This window comes from Phoenix dactylifera, chromosome 8 (genome assembly GCF_051530095.1).
Source record: "Phoenix dactylifera cultivar Ajwa chromosome 8, Ajwa_hap1_PhDact_Kaust_v1.1, whole genome shotgun sequence".
Classification (NCBI taxonomy): Eukaryota; Viridiplantae; Streptophyta; class Magnoliopsida; order Arecales; family Arecaceae; genus Phoenix; species Phoenix dactylifera.
Genome location: NC_143197.1, coordinates 8,406,306 through 8,416,822, shown reverse-complemented (window position 1 = coordinate 8,416,822; position 10,517 = coordinate 8,406,306).

The window sequence follows — 10,517 nt, the reverse complement described above, 5'->3', positions numbered from 1 at the left end:
TACATAAATACATCCAAAAAAATCAGAAAACAGAAAATCACATAGCTCCAAAGATAGCTTCCATTTCCAGCCCACAAGGTACTACCAGCATAATTAGCCACATAGGCGGCCATTCAATTTACAATCCCATTAGCTTTTCTAAATACATGCTTAGCTTGGACGGTCCCACCATCCATCATCATCATCCAGATGTCTCGAAGCAAAGGATGGTCGTAGTCGACAGCCCTCGGACCCTCTTGGATCTATCTGATGATCGTAGCCGAGTCACCCTTCAGGATGACTGAACTAGCTAGTAGCACTCGCCAAGCATGTCCAAGGCCCGCCCATGGAGCCCTCAACTCCACACCAGAGACCATAATGTCGAGTAACTGACAACCACCTGCTGCCACTACTCTGGAGCATGAGTTTCTGATTGCGAAACCCATGCCTCCCTTTGTGCCTCCATTCAGCACAGACCCATCAAAGTTGACCTTAAGAAAGCTTGGAGATAGAAGCTCCCAGGTAAAGAACATCGTATGGGGTACTGCTAAGGCAGAATGGCAACCTCAAATATTTCGAGCTGTCAAAGACCCTTCTACGCAGGAGACATGACTAATCTCCACCGTCTGTGCTCTGACACTCTCCGCTACGAGCCTCGGCGACAAACTATGCTTGTCAAAAGTTCGAGCATTCCTTGTCAGCCAGATTTGGTATACTGTGCAAGTCGTTCTAACAGCCTTCTGACGTATCAGTGAATTATCCGACCACCGACAGATGGTCTGTAAGAACAAGTCTTTTGACTCCAAACCTCCCTCAAGACTTAGGAGCTATGCATGCTAGTTAAGTGCCATTCCTGCCAAATATATGATAGTTATCCCGCATACAGTAGTTGTGCATGCTATTCCCTCTCAAGCAAAACAAACTCAAATAATTTCACGATAATCTCAAGCCACTCGCGCTTGGCAGATAACAAGGGGAGCAGGGGAGAGTCCAGATCACCGTGCCGACCGTGCAATTTATGCGCGTGCTGAGGAACGTGCCGTGGTTATCAAACCCAAACCCCAAGCGGTGAGTCAGACCGTGAAATCGGAGAACCGTACCTCGAGCCGGGTCCGGCTTTGTAACGAGACCGCTGTCAGTGATCCGTACACCGAATCAGCCAAAACCCCACGCCCGCGGGGGACGTTGATGCGGTATGGGAGTTCCGACACGTGCACCAATCACACACGGGGCACATGCCCCGGCACCTGCGCAGGGAGGATCCCCACAATGTGAACCAGCGCCATGATATTATAGTGTAACTAGTGTCCCACCAAACATACATCATTTGTGGTAACAATGCCATTTTAGGTTAGAAAGAATAAGTAATCCTTCTGTTTTTTTATTCCAATTTCATTGCTAAGCCTACCAGATAGGGGGAAAATGGATCAGATGATATCAATCGAGATCTATTTTTCAATTCAAATCTATTAGGATATGAATAAAAATTTGAGATTAATGTGCGTATTCATATCCATATCTATTAAAGAAAAATAGATAAAAAATAAATAGACTATCTGAATATCTATTTTTATTGGTAATTTTATTTAATTTTATATAGCATTCATGACTTTTTAAGAAAAATAAATGATTGTATTAGTATACTATTAAATTAATTTATCATTTACTTTATAATATTTTTGATTCTGTGGTCACAAAATTTAATTATCCGACTTATATTCGTATTTATATTTATATTTTTAGTATCGGATTTGTATTTGCATCTATTTAAGATAAATATTAATATAAATTTTTGCAACAGACTAATATTGGTATCTATATCAGTATCCATCAAATAAAATAAATATGGATATCGATATACTAGTATTTGATCCAGTAGTGTCACCTTTTCATAGCAAAAGTAAATTAGGTATATTATCTACCAGGCTAATGGATATTTGGACTAAACGGGACATAAATAATGAAGCAAAGTCTAAACTCGCGTTGAAGGATATATAGAAAGATGGTTCGAGGATATTGTTATATGATCAAGAATGTCTATATGTACCGCCACATGGCTTGAGGCATGGTCCAACAATAGAGCTAGTGGAACCGCACTAAGTTGTTTGCAAAAGAACCTTTACAACCAAAGGGATTTATAAAGATCAGATATACGAATGTTTTGATAAACAAAGGATCAATGATGCTAGAATGAAGCTTTTCCCTCCTCCATATAAACACCAACTAATGCTCGTCACGTCAAGTGATACCTAGGAATCACACTCGAGACTTAACCAATAACCACCCTCCATACACATTAGGAATCTCTTAAATTGGCACTTGAGAATGTGCAATGAGATCATGAAATGTTGCTCATGTTTCAAGGAACGGAGTCATCTTTATTTAAAATCATAGGTGCCAGATAAATAAAACATGAGGCCACTTACGAACGCCAAAACTATGATAGACTTGTTCTGTTTGCTAGCCACCATTATTCGCCTATTGAAGCAGGCAATTAGGGGTCTAGGATACACCATTTGTTGGATTTTCTCTTTTGCTTTCAAGCACTAAAAAATCTGGAAAAGTTGTGCAACAATAAATATCGTAGAGAAACAACATATTTTGAAATTAAAACCAAGTGTAAATCGCAGTAAATTTGTAAGATTGATCACAAATCTTTTATGAAAAGTAAAAGTTTAACAAAGTAAGGCTTAGAAGTAATATAAGCAAAAGGCTAAACTACATAATAACCCTCCAAATGCATTAACCCTGAATCCATGGATAACTAATACTCTCACTATTTCAAGTAACGGATTGATTCAGCATACCATCTTTCACACCCCTTCAACCAATAAGACTGTTCTTCATCAAGTTGGTAGTTGGTACCAAAGAGACAAACTGACCTAAACCACTGTAGAGAAAACCTTTTTGTCAGGCAACTTTTCTAGGATACAATTCTTCTCATTATTAGCAGAGGGAAAAGTCCACAATAGTGGTGCAACTTGATGCATTTAGATCAGTAGAACATGAGAACAAGAAATAATCATATATGATTTAGTCTCTTCGCCTATCAACTGTTCGTGAGAAGCTAATCTTATAAAATGCAACTTAAAAGGATAACTACTTGCAACAAAGTCATCATCTTACTAGATATAAGTTATAAAGATTCATTGTAATTTTTCAGACTAAGCCTTCGACGTCACACAAGATATGTTCATGATAAGATATGGTGAATGTATGGTTTTAAACAACGGCAATATAACTGTTATAACAGTTTAATACACCCTTATTATGAAGAAATATAATAGCTATTATTTTGTATTATTTTCTGTTATTTTCTATTTTTTTAATAACAAGCATTATAACACAAATTATGAATGTTGTTTATTTATACTTTCTTTATTTATACACAGACATATAGAGAGGCCAATGGGGCTGCAGATTAGGTGACATCGTATGTGGCCAACTATTTCAGAAATACTCTGTAGGTGGAGGAGAGGGAGTTACCTAGTGCACTCCAAGAGCTATTGTTTTTTAATTTTTGTTTGGTTGTATCCGTACCCACATTATATGATACATCAGAGTTAGCAAAAAAAATAAAAAAAATAAAACAATATATTTATTTTGATTTTCAAAATTTCTGCTAAAAATTCCTTCCAAAAATCATCGTGCTTTCCAAAAAATATATTATTTTATTAGATAAAAATTAAAGAAAATATAGCATCAATATATCACCATCTTTTTGCTAAGACAAGATATTTTCTGTCATAATACTGTTATAATAGCCATTATTTTGAAGATTATTGTGATATTAAAAATTTAACACTTGTTTTTGAGGCAAAAAAAATATGTCAATCTATAATTGTCAATAACTGTGGGTGATCGAAGCTGCAAATTTCAAAATAATTTTAAGGATATGTTCGACATTGCTGATAAGAGCAGGGAGAAATCAGGTCATTGGGATAAAACCAAGCGTGCGATTTTCCATTATTGTACGGCGTTGGATTCTATAACGGATCCAGTGGAGCTCCCGGGCCCACCCCGTCGAGTTCTACGGGAGACGATCCCCCGAGTCCTGGGTCCCACGATTAAAAAAGACACACAAGAGCCGGACCGTCGGATCGGATTTCGACGGTGGATTTGCTCGACGCGTCGAGATATGGACGGCAGCGGGCAAAGGGGTGTATCTAGATGGCGAAGGCGACACGGCGGGACGCGGTGACGTGGCCATGTGACGATGGGCCCCACACGGGGCTCGTCCACTCATCGGCTCAGGTGCCCCCTAGCTGTAGGTTTGACGGAAAGAAGCCTCCTTTTCTCGAATTCGCTCCCAGTTTTCAACTCGCTTTTCCTCCGCAATGAAACATCTAACTGAAGCTTGGTGCGGGGCTTTTTATTTTATTTTTATTTTTATTTTATTTTTTTTAAGCGGACGAGCCGAATATGGATATAGATATGGACACATCCAATAAAATAAACAAACAAAATATCGTGAAATGTCATAAGTAGCTTCTCCTCTTGAGTCTAGGCAGCTCAACAGTTCAGCACCGAAAATCGAGGTGTCAGATAGATGCAGGTGTTTCTTTCTAGCAATTCAGCCGTAGTAATATGATGATATGATGCAGACAAGAAGAAGTTTTAGTTAATTAATTTGTCCACTTCTTTTGTCAAGACCATCGTCTTCATGGTTGGGTAGTAGAAAAGTCTAGGATGATTTGAGTTCTCAGCTTGCATCCCTTTCTTTTAAATTAAAAAAATGAAGGCAAGAACTTATCCATTCAATTTACAAGACAAATCCCACCACCATAGGAAGTTCTAAGCCACTTGCATATTGGATAAATATCTTTTGTTAGATGGATCTTGTTCATCATCTTTATTCTTATTTTATATTTGAAAATTCATCTCCTTGCGCCATGTTAGTACCCAGGAATAGCTGAATAAAATAACAAAAGTAATAGAAAATAAAAGAGCATGGTAGATCAAGATTGACTGTGGTTCACCTAAAATCTATGTTATAAGTACTGAGGGAGTGGCAGGTCCACTGTAACAAATGGAGTATGCGAGAGCTCACCGAGAAAAAATGATTCGGAGAAAATATAAGAATAGATTTTGCCAAGAAATCTAAACATAGAAGAATCACATGTGTCAAGATCTTGAGACCAAAAAATAATGTTCAAGCTCTATCTTTTGTTCTCTCCCTCATATTTTGCTTCTAACACCACATTGCATCCTCCCACAGCATTGATTCGATCACTGACCTTTCAATCCTTATAACTTTCTTGTTTCTTGGCCAAATTGGGCATATGAATGTAGAAAAGACCTAATGATGGCCTTCGAATATATAGCGGCCATTGATCATATGATATTTTTGTTTTGAGAGAAAAATGGTCTGCAAGAAAAAAACGTCCATAACTATAATAGAACTTGTGATTCATTTTTTTCTCAAACCACATGTTATAATTGGCTGCAAATTTTCAGAAATGATCACACCCCAATAGGCGCTATATGAAAAGAAAGTTCAAACACCAAGCATAGCAAAAGTTGCCATTGAAGGATATGGAGGTCCTACTAATAGCCAGCCTATGGAAAACCATATAAACAAAAATTTCGAAAGTATATTCAACATCTTTAGAGCCTCGAGAAACATGAAAGGCTATGATACCAATGACAGAAATCAAATCTTCGGTCAGAATGAAGATCAATAACATACCTCTCGAAAGCATGTGATCAAAGTTTCCAAAGTTCATCTTCAGCTAGAATTATATATTTTGGTCTCCTTGTGTTCTTGAACATCTTCTTCCTTATTGTATCGAAAATTCGTGGCCAGAAATTTGTTTGTAATTGAAAATTAAACTCTTTCACAAGAGTCTATATAAAAAGGGAGAGGAATTTCTTCCAATAATCTCTCTCATTTTTTATCCCTTCATTTTACTATTAGGTGGTTACGTTGGTTTGTAGCAGTTCTGACAACTATACAAGATGTAATAACTCCCATCTGAACCTATTTGAACTAGGCATGGGCATGCTCTCATGGGCACCAGCCTCTGGCTCTTGAATTAGTGCTTGTATAAATAGTACATGGATGAGATACTAAGTTTCATAACCCGCATAATATATCTCTGTATACACTTTCTATATGCTATGCTATTCATTGTGAACTAGGAGATACCCTAGTGTTCTCATCTCTTTGCCAAATAAATAAATATATCTGAATCTTGGATAGTGTATTCACAGGAATTTAGTTCCTGGTAATTATAATTCTTGTGGATCATTTTGTTATCTCAAAAATTCTTGGTAACATTATTTGCATAAGTATTCTAAAAGGATGTCAGAGATAGTTTATTAATAACCAAAGTTCCATAAGTCATCCCATATATGCATGTTGGGTATGTACATGCTGCGCCTCTCTAACATCATGTTGTTTCAAGGCCCTGGATCGCTATATTAATTAAAGCTTCACTGCAGCCATGCAACATGCACATATCAAACATGTACACGCATACCAAGGCAGTGTTGAGTTGCCAAGAAAGTGAATAGGGAAACCATGATAAAAAAAAGAAAATAAAATGAGGATTATGTATTGTTGGCCTATTTTTAATAAATAAAAAAAGAATTGTAGATGAATTTTGTTGTTTGCTACGCAAGAGATAATCTGAGATTCTATTTTGTTTATCTTTCCAAATTCTTGGAGAGGAAAGAGTTTTTTTAGCCCCTATAAGCAATCTTTTAATAAGGAAAAATATATAATAGAGTGGCTAGAGTAATAGTATTAATAGTAGTAGTAATAGTAATAATTATAGTAGCAATAGTAATAATAATAGTGATAATAATAATAACAGTCATAATAGGAGTAACAACAATAACAACATCAATAACAACAACGATAGTTATATAAAGTTAGGCCTAGTTTGGGCCAATCATTTATGACCCCAAAAACCCATCCAAGCTATCTCAACAATTCAGCTGCAAAGTCTCCGCTTTCCTTTATCTCTAATTTCAGTTATAACAATAGCAACATTATGTAATATTGTATACTTTAAATGACAAGTTGTAACATCCACATTCATTGGAGATAGTTTTTGTAACTCTATATATTCAAATAAACAGCTCTTAGTGAGGGCCAAACTAGTTTTTTCATATTATTTTACTTACATAGTATCAGAGCATTCAAGCTAACTCTTGATTCTGATATAGCTTCCACAACCTTAGCAAACTTGGTCTAACAGTGGAAACGCTTTAACGACCACTGGCAAACCATGGAGCAACTTAATTCGCTGGATATTCTATCGTCGATGGCCTCCGGTTGTGGCGCCGCCGCATCAGGCTTTATCGCAAAACTTGGCGATGGACAATAGACTTCCCTCCGGCATGACACAGGGGAACGAGCCGCTAAAAACCTGTTTCCGATGTCTAACAATCCCTCCAAAATTTGGATGAGTTTGTTCGACACCCAAACAATCCCTCCCAGATCTTGATAGAATTCCGACTGCTACCAGCCATCATGCCTCAATGCCCGAATGTAACGACGCCAGAGTGTGGAGATGGAACGCCTCTGGAGCCCTCTCAGTGGCGAAGTTGCTCTTGTTTCTCATCACACGGCGACATCTTCTCTCCACTCGGTAAAACTTTTGCTGACTTTCTGTTCCCGAGAAAGCAAAGATCTTTAGATGCCTATGCTTCAGCAGCAGAGTATTGACCGTCGATAACCTTGCAACAAAGGGCATCAAAGGCCCGAGTGCATGCCCCCTTTCCTCCTCTCAGGAAGAGTCAACAATTCAATATAATCTGAAAATTATACAATTCATCTGCAAAAAAATTCTAAATATTACAATAACTAAACTATTAACCTAAGATATTGCATATATTATACATGCCACACAAGTTGTACCATAGAGCTTCTTCTTCTAAATTTTACGATCCAAAACTTCTAGTGCTTAAGTTATTTATACATTATTCGGAAAACATTATAATATATGTATGCTGATCAAACCAGTTCTACCATCCATAAGAACGGCCTTGCCTTTAATATTTTCCTAAAATACTGATATCAGTCTAGCCTCTGGATCCTGGATATGAAAAATATTGGTAAAGATTATGCCCAGTGAGTGACAAATACAATTTACAAAACTACTTCAAGCCATATTAATAATGTAATTCAATTAAATCACATAAGATATGATACATCTTTACAAGTAATGTTTATAGTATTTATTATCAATAATATCTACATACCAAAATTACATACCATCTTTTCAATAATATTGGTATAAAGAATTGATACATCATATCAGAGTACAATACGTGTCCAATATCATAATCATGCTTATATTTATATGTTTAAGTGGGATACTTAATCTTTTTAGCTCTATAACCCTGACTGCAGTGTATTTATACTATGCTGCTCAAGTATCACCATAATTATCCTCGTGGTGGGGTCACTATAATGTCGCCCATGGTGGGGATCACCACGATCGCCCTTGTGGTGGAGTTGCCATATTATATTTACCATGATCATCCCCATAGCGACATGGTGGGGATCACCACGATCGCCCTTGTGGTGGAGTTGCCATATTATATTTACCATGATCATCCCCATGGCGAGGATCACTATATAATCAAGTCTGGACTCATATATAGTAAGGTTGAGAGTCACACACACACACACACATATATATATACATATATATATATATATATATATATATATATATATATATATATATATATATATATATATATGTATAATTTAAGTATTTCTTTTTTTTAATGCTTGATTTCATTATAATAGGTATCAACATATAATTTGATAACAGAAAAGCCATCACCAATTAATTAATCGTATTTATAGAGATTTCAAACACTATTAAATTTGAATTTACCATAATAAATTATAATTTTAATGATAAAAAATTTAATTAACTTTAATTAATTAATATAAAGTGGAAATGTTACTTATCTTGTAGATATGAACCATTCAACGATCTAAGTACTTCTTTGGGGTTCCTCATAATCTAATAATCCAAAATCACGTGCATGTATCGAATTATTAGTACAATCATATTTTAAAATTAATTTCTAAAAATCTCTAAAAGAATTCCATTTTTTTCTTATTTTTTTAAAAATTCTAAAATTTCAGGTTATAACATTTCTTTGTACCTAGTTACAAGACAGAAGGTGAGAGTTGGTACGGTAAAAATTGCGCCGGGCTTGCTCAAAAGCGAGAGAAAGAAAGAAAGAAAGAGTGCGAGCCTTTACCCTCTTAACACGCTCGCGCACCAACACACGGGTGGAGAGAGAGAGGGGGGCCTTTCCTCTCTTTCTTTTCATTTTGTTTTTCCTCCTATTTTTTGCCAGAGAGAATCCGGAAGGAAGAAAGGAAGAGAAGAAGGAGAGGAAGACAGGGTGGGAGTGGGAGGATGGGTGAGAGAGAGAGAGAGAGCGTGAGAGGAAGATGGCGAAGGAGGAGGAGGAGGAGACGGCGGATCGGTGAGGAGATGCCGGAAGGGCGACCGGCCGGTGGTTCAGCGGAAAAGGAGGGTGGAGGGAGGAAAGAAGAAGAGAGGGTATGCTGCGGTGGGAGCTATGGTCACGGAAGAAAGGCGCAGGTCACTGCCTTAGGGCGGGCCCTCCATATTTTAAACCTGGTCCACGGGGCCCAGGTATCACAAACCCAATAAAATACCAGCACCGAGACCACCCTTCACCTGGATCTCGAATCACCCTCCTCCCCTTCCGTCCCTGGCAAAGTCGCCGTTCGGACTTGGGGTGAGGAGGGGTGGTGGCCATGGATCCGAGAGAGGAGAAGACGAAGGAGATGCGAGCGACGATAAAGAGAGAGAGCACCCTCGTTTCCCCAACTTCAACAATAAAATCTAAACCTAAGGATGGGGAGGCGAAATTCAGCTCATTAGCATCGCCCAAAAACTTTGCGGGCTCGTTCCGTTTGCGAAAAATATTTTTTTTTATAAAAAATATAAATTTTGATAAATTTTTTAAAAAATAAATATTTAAAAAAATATTTTTAATATGTTTAGTTAATCATAAAAAAATAATAAATTTGTAAAGTGCTTATGTTTGATTGACCATCAATTTTTTGTAAAAAGTTATGTATAATTTCTATTATATTCTTAACAAAAATTAGATTTTTAATATCTCTTTAATGCTGAAGAATTTTTTTAGAAAAAATAAAAATTGAATAATTTCCGACTCATAAAAAAAACTTTCTTATACTTTTCATAATAAAATTTTTTTTATAAAATATAAAAATTATATTTTTATGAGGATACAATTTTTTCGTTCTTTTTTTTTAAAATTTTAACAGAAACATTATTTTATTATTATTATTATTATTATTATTATTATTATTATTTTTGGCGAACCAAACGGGCCCTGCATGTTGCACCCAAAATTCGGGGTTTTGGACATCACTTATTGGTGTCCTAGTTCACACTGTTTACGAGAATGAGTAAATGCTGTAAAGAACCATCTCTGACAGGCCAAGCATAAAGTCCCATTTCACATACATGAGTGCGACAAGGTAGATTTTGAGGACACAAAAG